Genomic DNA, 14,183 nt, shown 5'->3' with positions numbered 1-14,183 from the left:
AATGGTGTGAACCCGGGAGACAGAGCTTGCAGTGAGCCGAGATCGCGCCACTGCACTCCAGCCTGGGGGACAGAGCGAGACTCCGTCTCAGAAAAAAAAAAAAAAAAAAAAAAGACAGAATCTCACTCTTGTTGCCCAGGCTAGAGTGCTAGAGTGCAGTGGCACAATCTCAACTCACTGCAACTTCTGCCTTCCGGACCCCAGTTCAAGCAATTCTCCTGCCTCAGCCTCCCGAGTAGCTGGGATTACAAGCATGCGCCACCATGTCCAGCTAATTTTTGTATTTTCAGTGGAGACGGGGTTTCACCATGTTGGGCAGGCTGGTCTTGAACTCCTGACCTCAAGTGATCCACCCTCCTTGGGGCTTCCCAAAGTGCTGAGATTTCAGGCATGAGCCACGGCGCCTGGCCTCTGTTTTCTTATTTTTTGAGATGGAGTCTTGCTCTATCACTGAGGCTGGAGTGCAGTGGTGCGATCTCAGCTGCAACCTCCGCCTCCCAGGTTCAAGAGACTTTCCTGCCTGAGCCTCCCGAGTAGCTGGGATAACAGGCGCCCACCACCATGCCTGGCTAATTTTTGTATTTTAGTCGAGACAGGGTTTCACCATCTTGGCCATCCTGGTCTTGAACTCCTGACCTCAGGTGATCCACCTGCCTCGGCCTCCGAAAGGGTTGGGATTACAGGCATAAGCCACCGCGCCTGACCTGTGTTTTCTTAATTACAACCTATAAAAGATTATTTTAGAGGCCGGGCACAGTGGCTCACCCCTGTAATCCCAGCACTTTGGGAGGCAGGTGGATCATGAGATCAGGAGATCGAGACCATCCTGGCTAACATGGTGAAACCCCATCTCTACTAAAGAAATACAAAAAAATTAGCCGGGTGTGGTGGCAGGCGCTTGTAGTCCCAGCTTCTCGGGAGGCTGAGGCAGGAGAACGGTGTAAACCCAGAAGGCGGAGCTTGCAGTGAGCCGAGATCGTGTCACCGCACTCCAGCCTGGGCAATAGAGCGAGACTCCACCTCAAAAAAAAAAGATTATTTTGGGGTATATTGATATAGAAGTTGACTGGAGCCAGGTATGGTGGCCCACGCTGTAATCCCAGCACTTTGGGAAGCTGAGGCAAGTGGATCACTTGAGGTCAGGAGTTCGAGACTAGCCTGGTCAACATGGTAAAACCCTGTCTTTAATAAAAATACAAAAAAATTAGCTGGGTGTGGTGGTGTACACCTGTAATTATGGCTTCTTGGGAGGCTGAGGCAGGAGAATCACTTGAACCCGGGAGGTGGAGGTTGCAGTGAGCCGAGATCGTGCCACTGCACTTTAACCCAGGCGACACAGCAATATTCTGTCTTCAAAAAAAAAATCCACCACCACCACCACCAAATAAAACCCAAACAAACAAGCCAAAAAACAGCCACAACAAAAAGGTTCACTGGGCACAGTGGCTTATGTCTGTAATCTCAGCACTTTGGGAGGCCAAGGTGGGAGAATTGCTTGAGCCCAGGAGTTCGAGACTGGACTGGACAACATGGCAAGACCCTGTCTCAAAAAAAAAAAAAAAAAAGTATGTATCCTCTGGTTGATCAGACAAGATTATATTCTGGTTAAACTTAAGTGGGTTACTTTACTGTGGTTCAATAAGAATATTCTAAGGAGATACACACTCAAGTATTTAGGAGTAAATGGCCATAACGCCTGCAAGGTATTGGGAATTCTTTGTAAAAAGTGTACGTATACAGAGAGAAGGGAGATAAGAAACACGCATGCAAATCATAAATAGGGCGGAATGTTGAAACAGGTGATCTGGGCAAAGGGCGTGCAGGTGTTCTTTACACTATTTTTTTTTTTTTTGAGATGGAGTCTCACTCTGTCACCCAGGCTCACACCTATAATCCCAGCACTTTGGGAGGCCGAGACAGGTGGATCACTTGAGGTCAGGGGTTTAAGACCTGCCTGACCAACATGGTGAAGCCCTGTTTCTTCTAAAAAAATACAAAATTAGCTGGGCATGGTGGTGCACACCTGTAACACCCAGCTACTTGGGAGGCTGAGGCAGGAGAATTGCTTGAACCCGGGAGGTACAGGTTGCAGTGAGCCAAGACGGCACCATTGCACTCTAGCCTGGGCAACAAGAGTAAAACTCTGTCTCAAAAAACAAAAAAACGAACAAAAAAACAAAGTACTTGTCCCCCAGGATCCAGGCTGAGACGGAGGGGATTACTGGAACATAGGGCAGATCCTAGATGCGGCTGGGAAGAGGCAGGTGAGCAGGTCAGCTGTCCTAGGTTCAAGTGAACACCTCTGGATCTCATAACAGTTGCCCCATATCCAGTCCTCACTTTGCCTTTTTATTTTACTTATTTTTTTTAGACAGAGCCTCACTCTGTCACCCAGGCTGGAGTGCAGTGGCTGATCTTGGCTCGCTGCAACCCTCGCCTCCTGGGTTCAAGCGATTCTCCTGCCTCAGCTACTCGAGTAGCTGGGATTACAGACGCCTGCCACCATACCCACTAATTTTTTGTATTTTTAGTAGAAATGGGGTTTCACCATGTTGGCCAGGCTGGTCTGGAACTCCTGACCTCAGGTGATCCGCCCGCCTCGGCCTCCCAAAGTGCTTGGATTACAGGTGTGAGCCACCGTGCCCAGCTTTGCTTTGCTTTTTTGCAATAGAACACACCCCTGCAACCCTGCCTCTCCGGAGCGGCCATAGGCTGCCCAGTCGAAGACTACATTTCCCAGTGTGCACTGCCAGCATGGCCACGTGACTAAGTTCTCCCTCCAGGAATGAGAGTGGTCATGAGGTGTGCAGCTACTGGGACATCCCCCCACCCTCTTCCCTGTTACAATGGCTGGAACGTGGATGTAGTCGGGGAGCCAACCACAAGGATGGGGACAACACTGGGCTCCCCAACAACCTTCCAGAGCAAAGCTGTCTGCCAATCCTGCACACTTGCCTATCTTCCAAAGCGTTACATGGAGAAATCAATTTGTGTCTTTCTTGGGCCACTGTGTTTTGGGGGCTCCTTGGTACAACAGCTTAGACCTCAAATAAGCACGGAAAAATTCTGAACTGACGGAGTATATGTTAGAAATGTTCAGGGCGGTTCATGACAGACACTCAGCATTAGAAAGGGGCCAGCTACTGACAGACATGCAGCACGGATGGATCTTGAAAGCAGGCTGTGCAGAAGCCAGACACAAAGCACACACTGGGGATCGAGGAGCGACTGGTTACGGAGTATGGCGTTTTCTGCAGGGGTGATGAAATGTTTTGAAATTAGACAGAAGTAATGGTTGTACAACACTGTGAATGTACCAACTGAATTCTTCGCTTTATTATTATTTTCTCTCTTTATTGAGACAAGGTCTCACTCTGTCGCCCAGGCTAGAGTGCAGCGGCATGATCTCAGCTCACTGCAGCCTTGACCTCCCGGGCTCAGGCGATCCTCCTACTTTGGCCTCCTGAGTAGTTAGGAAGACAGGTGCGTGCTACCATGCCTGGCCAATTGTTTTTTGGTAAAGACGGGTTTTGCCATGTTGCTCAGGCTGGTCTGAAACTCCTGGGCTCAAGTGATCTGCTCACCTCGGCCTCCCCAAAGTGCTGGGATTACAGGCATGAGCCACCGCGCCCAGCCATTGTTTGCTTTAAAATAGCTAATTTTACCTCCGTAAAAAAGAACGTACTTATTGTATGATACCATTTAGACAAAGTAGACTAGATTAAAGTGATCTACAGCGCTAGAAATCAGACTAGTGGCTGCTCCTAGAGTAGGAGAGACTGGGAAGGGTATGAGGGGTTTTCTGGGGTGATAAACCACACTACACAGCCAACTGTACACTGGAGACCTGGGCATGGCATGCCATGTAAATGACACCTCAATTACAAACATAAAAGTTTGGAGGCCACAATTCCACATCTAGGGACGTAAGCTGTAGATATATTATCACATAAGAAAAACTGCATTTATAAGGTTATTTCCGGAAGCATCGTTTGAAATCCCCAAAGACTGGAAACCACCTAACTGTCCTCACCCAGGGGTCTATTTAAATAAGTTATGTTAAGTCCGTTCAATGGAATACTATGCAACTGTGTAAATGAATGAGAAAGCTCTTTGTGTACTGATAGGGAAGTTTCTCAAAGAGGCATTGTTCAATAGATAAAGCAAGATGCACAGTGGTGCACTCAGAATTTTATTTTTATTTTTATTTATTTTTTATTTATTTTTTTTTGAGACGGAGTCTTGCTCTGTCCCCCAGGCTGGAGTGCAGTGGCCGGATCTCAGCTCACTGCAAGCTCCGCCTCCCGGGTTCACGCCATTCTCCTGCCTCAGCCTCCCGAGTAGCTGGGACTACAGGCGCCCGCCACCTCGCCCGGCTAGTTTTTTGTATTTTTTAGTAGAGACGGGGTTTCACCGTGTTAGCCAGGATGGTCTCGATCTTCTGACCTCGTGATCCGCCCGTCTCGGCCTCCCAAAGTGCTGGGATTACAGGCTTGAGCCACCGCGCCCGGCCAGAATTTTATTTTTGTGTTGAAAAAAATGTCTAAGAAAACGTTTACCCTGATTCTAGTCATTAAGAAACAAACAGCCTGGGCGCGGGGGCTCACGCCTGTAATCCCAGCATTCTGGGAGGCCAAGGCGGGTGGATCACTTGAGATTAGCAGTTCCAGACCAGCCTGACCAACATGGTGAAACCCTGTCTCTACTAAAATACAAAAATTAGCTGGGCATGGTGGTGGGCGTCTGTAATACCAGCTACTCCAGAGGCTGAGGCAGGAGAATTACTTGAACCTGGGAGGCAGAGGTTGCAGTGAGCTGAGATCATGCCCCTGTGCTCCAGCCTAGGTGACAGAGCAAAACTCTGTCTCAAAACAAAACAAGAAAAAGAAACAAACGAATCCAAAGTGAAGGGTGACAACACTGGTCTGAAATCTTTAAAACTGCTGATGTCATGAAAAAGTAAGTTGCCTAGGCTAGGGGGCTCACATCTGTAATCCCAACATTTTGCGAGGCTGAGGTGGGAGGATCACTTGAGGCCGGGAGTTAGAAACTAGCCTAGGCAATATGGTGAGACCCAATTTCTACAAAAAATTAAAAATTACTTAAGCATGGTGGCGTATACCTATAGTCCCAGCTACTCGGGGGGCTGAGGTGGGAGGATCACTTGAGACTGGGAGGTGAAGGCTGCAGTGACCCCATGATTGCACCACTGCAATACAGCCTGGGCAAGAGAGCGAGACATGTCTCAAAAAAAATGAAAAAGTTGCCATGACAACGTGTGTTATCCTAAGTTAGAACTTGGATTAAAAAAATAAAATTATGGGCCGGGCGTGGTGGCTCATGCCTGTAATCCCAGCACTCTGGGAGACTGAGGCGGGCGGATCACCTGAGGTCTGGAGATTAAGACCAGCCTGAGCAATGTGGTGAAAACCCCGTCGCTACTAAAAGAATACAAAAATTAGCTGGGCGTGCTGGTGGTCGCCTGTAATACCAGCTACTCAGGAGGCTGAGACAGGAGAATTACTTGAACCTGGGAGGTGGACGTTGCAGTAGGACAAGATTGTGCCATTGCACTTCAACCTGGGCGACAAGAGTGGGAAAAAAAAAAAATGAAATTATTGGCCAGGCACAGTGGCTCATGCCTGTAATCCCACCCCTCTGGGAGGCTGAGGTGGGTGGATCACCTGGGGTCAGGAGTTTGAGACCAGCCTGGTCAACACAGTGAAACGTCTCTACTAAAAATACAAAAATTAGCTGGGCATTGTGGCAGGCGCCTGTAATCCCAGTTACTCAGGAGGCTGAGGTAGGAGAATAGCTTGAACCCAGGAGCCAGACGTTGCAGTGAGCCTTGAACCCAGGAGGTAGAGATTGCAGTGAGCCAAGATCGCACCACTGCACTCCAGCCTAGATGACAGTGAGACTCTGTCTCAAAAACACAGGCTGAACATGGTGGCTCGCGCCTTTAATCCCAGCCCTTTGGGAGTCCGAGGCAGGTGAATCACCTGAGGTCAGGAGTTCGAGACCAGCCTGACCAAAATGAAACCCCGTCTCTACTAAAAATACAAAAAAATTAGCCAGGCATAGTGGTGCATGCCTGTGATTCCAGCTACTCGGCAGGCTGAGGCAGGAGAATGGCTTGAACCCAGGAGGCAGAGGTTGCAGTGAGTTGAAATAGTGCCACTGCACTCCAGTCTGGGTGACAGAGCGAGACTCAGTCTCGGGAAAAAAAAAAAAGAAAGAAATTATTAATAGCTTTGAAGAATATTACAGGGACACATGACAGATCTAAATAAGGACTGTCTATTCGATAACGTCACTGTCTCATGTTAAACTGCATGACGATGACAATGACACTGTAATTCTGTAGGCGGACATCCCTGTTCTTAAGAGCCGACTGCTGGAGGCCAGGCATGGTGGCTCACGGCTGTAATCTCAGGACATTTGGAGGCCGAGGCAGGGGGATCGCTTGAGCCCAGGAGTTTGAGATCAGCCTAGGCAACATGGTGAAACCCTGTCTCTATAAAACGATACAAAAATTAGCAGGGTGTGGTGGCAAACACCTTTAGTCCCAGCTACTCAGGAGGCTGAGGATCAGCTGAGTATGGGGAGTTTGAGGCTGCAATGAGCCATGACCACACCATTATACTACAACCTGCATGATAAGAGTAAGCTCCTGTACAAAAAAAAAAGAGTTAGCCTGGGTGCAGTGACTCACGTCTGGAATCCCAGCACTCTGGGAGACAGAAGAAGGTGGATCATGAGGTCAGGAGTTCAAGACCAGCCTGGCAGACAGTGAAATCCCGTTTCTACTAAAAATACAAAAATTAGCCAGGTATGGTGGCAGGTGCCTGTAATCCCAGCTACTCAGGAAGCTGAGGTAGGAGAATCGCTTGAACCCGGGAGGCGGAGGTTGCAGTGAGCCAAGATTGTGCCACTGTACTCCAGCCTGAGCAACAGAGCAAGACTCCATCTCAAAAAACAAAAAACAAAAAACAGGAGTTAACTGCTGGAGTTTTCAGAGGCAAAGTATCATGATGACCACAACTTTCAAATAGTTCAGCCACAAAAAAGACAAAAGGTACAGGTATATGTGTGTGCTTGGATAAAGCAAATGAGGTATCATGCCAACAGCCAGTAAATCAAGGCAAAGGGCATGGCTGTTCACTGTACTCAATATGTACCTTCTCTGCAGGTTTGAGACTTTTCAAAATATTAAGGGGGAAATATATAAAATGAAAATAGTAACAATTTTACAAGGTGGACAGAAGAGTATGTATAAATCTTTTTGTTTTTAATGCAGGGAATATGTAGAAATCTTTTTTATTTTAATGCAGAACATATGTATAAATCTATTTGCTTTTAATGCATCATTCTACAAGGACAGCTAAGAAACTGGTTTCCTGGGGGACAGGGTAGAAGAAGACTTCATTTGCTAACTGCTTTATTGAGCTATAATTCACATACTATACAATTCATCCATTTAAAGCATATATAGTTCAATGGTATTTAGTATGTTCAGAGTTAGGCAACCATCACCACAGTCAATTTTAGAACTCTTTCATCACCCCAAAAAGCCTACATCCTTTAGCTCTCTCCCCGCATTCAGCTCATCTGCCCCCACCCCTGGCAGCCACTCATCTTACTTTCTGTCTCCATGGATCTGCCTATTCTGGGCATTTCCTATAAACGGGATCTTGGAATACGTGGCCTCTTGTGTCTGGCTGCTTTCTCTGAATGTGTTCATCGTTCACGTGTGTGGCGGCCTGTCATCGGTGCTGCGTTGCTTTTTTGCTGAGTACTTTTCCGCTGTATGGCGAGGACACGTTTGCAGTATCCGTTCATCGGTGGATGGACATTAGGGGTGCTTCCACCGTTTGCGAGTGGTGCAGCCGTGAGTGTGTGCAGGAGGTTTCGTGTGAGGAGGACTTCAGCTGACTCTGCGTTTGCGCTCTTTGAGTGACAGCCGCGTACATGTGTGACTTATAGGAAGAAGCAAGTGTAGTTAGTAGCTCTGGCTCCAGTTGTGCAAGTAGCCGGAGAGACAGGGAGTGATGACCTGCGGGGAGAGACCCGCGTGGGACAGACGAAGCGCAGGGGCTTGTGGGAGCCCAGAGTCATTGCCGGAGCTGGAGGAGGAAGGAAGGAGCCGACTGGCTGCCCTTGGTCAGTTGGCTGTGGCTACAGGGGTGCGGTGAGAGGGACGGTGTCAGCAGGGGCAAAACCTGGACTCTTGTTAGTACACGGTGGAGGCAGAGCAGCATTAGGAAGGAAAGGCCCCTGTGTCCCCTCTCATCAGCCCTGGCACAGGATGGCAAACGTTGTCCTCTGCACGTCTCACAGCCCTTCAGTAGCAAGCACTTAACAGAGATTCAGCAGTCAAATGACACCACGCGCTCACTGCAGGCCAGACACCGGTTTTCTCAATGAGTGAGACACTCATTTCCTCAATGACCTAATCCAATCTCGCCCAATCTCACAGCTTTATTTCGTTTTTTTTGCGGGGGAACAGGATCTTGCTCTGTTGCCCAGGCTGGAGTGCAGCGGCACGTACATGGCTCACTGCAGCTTTGATCTCCTAGGCTCAAATGATCCATCCACTTCAGCCTCCCAAGTAACTGCAACCAGAGGCATGCACCAGCCGCCATGCCTTGCTAATGTTTTAACTTTTGTAGAGACGGGATTTCACTATGTTGGCCAGATTGGTCTCAAACTCCTGGGATCAAATGATCTCCCACTCAGCCTCCCAAAGTGCTGTGATTACAGGTGTGAGCCACTGCACCCGGCCTCCAATCTCACAGTTTTTTGTTTTGTTTTGTTCTGTTTTTGAGACGGAGTCTCGCTCTGTTGCCAGGCTGGAGTGCAGTGGCGCAATCTCGGCTCACTGCAACCTCCGCCTCCTGGACTCAAGTGATTCTCCTGCCTCAGTCTCGCAGGTAGCTGGGATTATAAGCACCCACCACCATGTCCAGCTAGTTTTGTATTTTTAGTACAGACTGGGTTTCACCATGTTTGCCAGGCTGGTCTCAAACTCCTCACCTCAAGTGATCCGTCTGCCTCGGCCTCCCAAAGTGCTGGGATAACAGGCGTGAGCCACCACGCCTGGCCTGGTTAGTTATCTTGTGTCCAGTGAGTCCTGCTAATAGAACGGGGGCTCCAGGACAGCAGGGGCATCATCTTTTGTTTCCTGCTGTATCCTGTGCTCCAGGAATGGGGGGGTGCTTAGAAAACATTTTTTGAACGATAAAAGAATAAAGGAACTCAAAGAATCCTCACAAAACCCTCTGAGGTAGGTGCTGCTACGACCTCATTTTACAAAGGCTGGAACTGAGGTCCAGAGATGTGAAGCTACCTGCCCAAGATGGCACAGCTAGCCCAGTGGGGCACGGCCAGGGTTCAAACTCAGGCAGGCTGGCTCCAGAGCCCCACCGCTAAATCTGTGTGCCAGGCCTGTGCCAGGGGAGATACAGTGGTGACCTCCCCTGGGAGACAACTTTGAAGGTGGATTTGTTTGCTTGTTCACCACTGCGTCCTGGCTCACACACATCGGCTGAGGGAATGATTAAATAATTGCAAAGGCAACTATTCATTTTTGCTCCACCAGAAAACACCTTCACTTTTTTATTTTGAGACAAGATCTCACTGTATTGCCCAGCCTAAAGTGCAGTGGCATGATCACATCTCACAGCAGCCTTGAACTCCAGGGCTCAAGCAATCCTCCCACCTCAGCCTCCTGGCCAGCTGGGACCACAGGCATGTGCCACCACACCAGGCTAGTTTTTGTATATATATATATTTTTTGATACGGAGTCTTTTTTTTTTTTTTTAGACAGAGTCTTGCTCTGTTCACCCAGGCTAGAGTGCAGTGGCGTGATCTCGGCTCACTGCCAGCTCTGCCTCCCGGGTTCACACCATTCTCCTGCCTCAGCCTCCGGAGTAAGTGGGACTACAGGCGCCTGCCACCACGTCTGGCTAATTTTTTGTACTTTTAGTAGAGACCAGGTTTCACCGTGTTAGCCAGGATGGTCTCGATATCTCCTGACCTCACGATCTGCCCGCCTCGGCCTCCCAAAGTGCTGGGATTACAGGCGCGAGCCACCGCGCCTGGCCTAGTTTTTGTATTTTTTGTAGAGACAGGGTCTTGCTATGTTGCCCAGGCTCACCTCCACGCTTTTGGTCTTGTCCTTCCCCTAGGCCTCTGTGACTGCTGCCTCTGGACTACCTGGGTATATGTCTTCCTCCCTTACCAGCCAGGGACCTCTGGATGGCAGAGCAAGGACTGACTCTCCTCTGGGACCTTAGCATCACCCAGCATAGGGCTGAGCCCCCAAGAAGCCTTAGGCAGCGTTCACTGCATGAAACTCCACTGCATCCGGAGACTCAGCTCAGGCTTAGCTCCTCCAAGCTGACCAGCTGCTCTTCAGGGTCCCCACAACGTCTTGTGCCACTTCCACTATTGCATGTGTGCATGCAGAGCTGGGATCCTTTCAGCCTGTGAGCTCCTCGAGAAAAGGAGTCAGCGTCTTGCCCAAGTCGGGAACTCCGGCATCACTCTGCACAGTGTCCGGTTACTTCAAGACACGTGAGTTTAGGCCAGGTGCGGAGCTCACGCTTGTAATCCCAGCACTTTGGGAGCCTGAAGTGGGCGGATCACTTGACGTCAGGGATTCGAGACTGGCCTGGGCAACATGGCAAAACTCTGTCTCTACTAAAAATACGAAAATTAGCTGGGCGTGGTGGCGTGCACCTGTAATCTCAGCTACTCGGGAGAATGAGGCATGAGCATCACTTGAACCTGGGAGGTGGAGGTTATAGTGAGCCGAGATCGCGCCACTGCACTCCAGCCTGGGTGACAAAGCAAGACTCTGTCTCAAAAACCAAAAAAAAAAGACATGTGAGTTGAAACTCGCTGTGAGTATCAACCACTCTGGTGAGTCTTCCCTGAGCACACAGGTTCTTCTCCTGGCTCCCAAAGACTATCACTGCTCCACCATAGCTCAGCACACTCTGGACTGAGATCTCCTGTCCTTCCCCAACCAAACTGGATGATCATTGGCTCCCCAGTGCTCAGCAGAGGGCCTGTCCAAAGAGCAGCTGTCAGAAACCCGTAAGAGAGGGAAGAGCATTTCAGAGGAGGGAAGGAACCTCTCTAGGGGGAAGAGAGACCTGTGGGGGGAAGTGCAGGAAGGAGGAGAGGCGGCCGGGTGCGGTGGCTCATGCCTGTAATCCCAGCACTTTGGGAGGCCGGCGTGAGTGGATCACCTGAGGTCAGGAGTTCGAGACCAGCCTAGCCAACATGGCGAAACCTCATCTCTACTAAAAATACAAAAAATGAGCGGGGTGGGGCAGCAGGCGCCCGTAATCCCAGCTATTCAGGGGGCTGAGGCACGAGAATCGCTTGAACCCGGGAGGAGGAGGTTGCAATGAGCTGAGTTCGCACCACTGCATTCCAGCCTGGGTGACAGAGCAAGACTCTGTCTAAAAAAAAAAAAAAAAAAAAAAAAAGGGCCAGGCACGGTGGCTCAAGCCTGTAATTCCAGCACTTTGGGAGGCCAAGACGGGCGGATCACGAGGTCAGAAGATCGAGACCATCTGGCTAACCTGGTGAAACCCCGTCTCTACTAAAAAATACAAAAAACTAGCCGGGCGAGGTGGCGGGTGCCTGTACTCCCAGCTACTCGGGAGGCTGAGGCAGGAGAATGGCATAAACCCGGGAGGCGGAGCTTGCAGTGTGCTGAGATCCGGCCACTGTACTCCAGCCTGGGCTACAGAGCGAGACTCCGAATCAAAATAAAAAAAAAAAAAAAAAGGAGAGAGAGCGGCAACAAGTTCCTTGAGTGGAAGGGCTGAGGCGAGGCACTGACATCGCCCTGCCCACTCCTAGTTCCTCTCTAAACCCTGCCTACTCACTCCCCCACTAATCTCTGCCTTCAGAGCGGCAACCCCAACCTGCTTCTCTCCCTTAGCCTTCCCCATCCAGACTGCTGCTCAAACCTCAAACCCAAGAGTCATCCTGGACTCTTCCCCTGGCTCCCACGCCCAGTCCATCAGCCAGTCCCCGTGGCTCCACCCACAAAGGTAATCTGAGCCTGATTCCCTCTGCCTGCTGGACTCTCTCCGTCCTAACAGATCTCCCTCCTTCCGTTCTTATTCCTGCTACAATCCAATTTCCATTCAGTGGTCAGTGAGTTTTTCAAAACACGGGGCGAATCATGTTGTTTCCACGCTCAAACCCTCCCACGGCTCCCCGCTGAACCTAGAATAAAGGAAAAATTCCATACCAAGGTTTACAAGGCCCTATAGGATCTAGTTCCCCATCATGACTCCGACTTCATCTGTATTACTCTTGTCCTCTCGGCTCCTGCTACAAATACGCCGAGCTCCTTCCACCTCAGAGCCTTTGCACTTGAGGGTCCCAGAGCGGCCGATTCTGGACCACTCCAGCTAAAGCAGCAAGCTCCTCGATCATTACTACCATGTTACCCTGCGTTAGTTCCCTTCTGAGAGCATCTCACAGCCCCAGAGCAGGGCTTTACTGGTGCTACTATTAAAACTCATCACTTGTCTACCATCTGTCTTCCCAAGGCAGGGACTTCTCTGACTTGTTCTTGCTTCCAGAATAGTGCCTGGCACAGAGCACTCAAACACCCAGTGAATCCAGGATGACACCAAGCCAGCACGTGCACCACCCAGTGCCCCCGCTTCTCCCGGGCCACTTCCTGCCCCACGGTGCCCGGCGCATGCGCCCCCTGCCCGCCGAGGAACTCCAACCCCACCCCGGCCTTTTCCTGTGCGTCCCCGCGCCCTCCCGCAGGAAACCCCTGGCCGCTGCCCCCTCCTGCGCGCCCCCGGGCCAAAGGGTGCCCTCGCAACCCTCTCTTAGGTCTATGTGCCTGGCTGGTCAAGCCCCGTTCCCTACCAGGCCCAGTGCCCCGAACTCCCCTTTTCCCCTCTACTCACCCGCTTCAAACAGCGTTTCCCGCCACAGCCTACGCCGCCGTGACCCCTGACTCCCGCGCGCGCAAGCCCAGAGCCGCGGGGCGCGGAGACGGGCCACGCCCCCGCCTGCCCAAGTGCGGGCGAGGCCACGCCCAACCAGGCGAAGGAGCACGCCCCGCTCGTTCGACTGCAAGGCAGGCCCCGCCCCCTCCCTCAGCTTGCAAAGTGGCCTCGCCCCCTTGCTGAAAAATTCCCTTAACTCCGCCTCCCCATGACGTGTCGGCCAGAAGCCACGCCCCTCCGTGCAGCAGCGTTCACGACCTCGCGCAGTCTGTGCGCGCCGCGGCTGTGTTCTCTCTCCTTCCACCCTCGGGTGTTGCGCGCGCATCCTCCGCGTCCCCCGCCGGCTTCTCGCCTGGGGCCGCGTAGGGAGCCCTGCCCCGTCGCTGCCCACCAGCCAGCCGGTGACCTGACGCCCGAGATCCCCGCAGAGGCTGGCCGATAAGTGGTGGAGTCCTGGCTTGATCTGTTCTCCATCCTGGCCTCAGTTTCCCCACATATAAACTAGACTCAACAACGCATGATGGGGACACGTGTGGGGCGCCCGGTACACTACTCTTGGGATAAGGTGATCGTTTTTAACTACTCTCACTTCCGCTGTCCCCTGCCCCAAATAAATGTACCTTTAAGTTGCATCCCTCCGTGCAACCCCCCCTTTTGCCCTAGATTAGAATTGCTCATTCAGCTCCTTTAGGGCTGGCACACGGGCAAGAGGAATTGGAGGAACTTCGTCGCTTGCTCACTCCGAACTCGCAGTGTCCCTCACCTTTCAAACTTTGCACGTGCTGTTCCCTCAACTTGGAGGCCCAGCCCCTGGGCTCTTGTTTTAGGTCCCAGCGATTGCCTCTGTTGTGACACCTTGCCTGACTTCCTCTAGCCCCACCACAGTGCCACCCTCATTAAAGTCCCTATCCCGAGTCTTGGTAGGAGGGTGGTTATCTTGTTCACGGATGTTTCCAGTGCCTAGAATTGTGCCTGACTAGTAAATGCTCCGGAAACATTTGCTGGGTGAATGTCTCCATCTCTAGAATGGTCAACCCAGTGCCTGGCCCACAGGAGGCCTCAGAAAACACTCGTTATTGAGACGAAAGTCCAGTTCCCCTCATCCACTTAAGTCCTGTTTATCCTTCAAAGGCGAGTTCTCATTCACCTTGCCCAGGGAGGTGACCCTGAGGCTGTCAGGCCCC

General features: G+C 51.1%; 1 protein-coding gene across 4 annotated transcripts in view; it reads right to left on the bottom strand.

Moving 5' to 3' along the window:
* The window catches only part of LOC102124147 (DNA polymerase delta catalytic subunit), a 43,365-nt gene extending 30,353 nt beyond the window's left edge, over positions 1-13,012 (bottom strand). For all 4 annotated transcript variants that reach the window (XR_012427894.1, XM_045380335.3, XM_045380334.2 and 1 more), the window contains exon 1: positions 12,958-13,012. The gene's annotated coding sequence lies outside the window, so the exon portion shown is untranslated. The remainder of the gene's footprint in view (positions 1-12,957) is intronic.
* Positions 13,013-14,183: the final 1,171 nt, after the last annotated feature.

The sequence above is a fragment of the Macaca fascicularis genome, chromosome 19, assembly GCF_037993035.2.
Source record: "Macaca fascicularis isolate 582-1 chromosome 19, T2T-MFA8v1.1".
In the NCBI taxonomy this organism is placed as follows: domain Eukaryota; kingdom Metazoa; phylum Chordata; class Mammalia; order Primates; family Cercopithecidae; genus Macaca; species Macaca fascicularis.
Note: the sequence above shows the minus strand (reverse complement) of the source record. Positions and strands in the feature narration are given on the sequence as shown.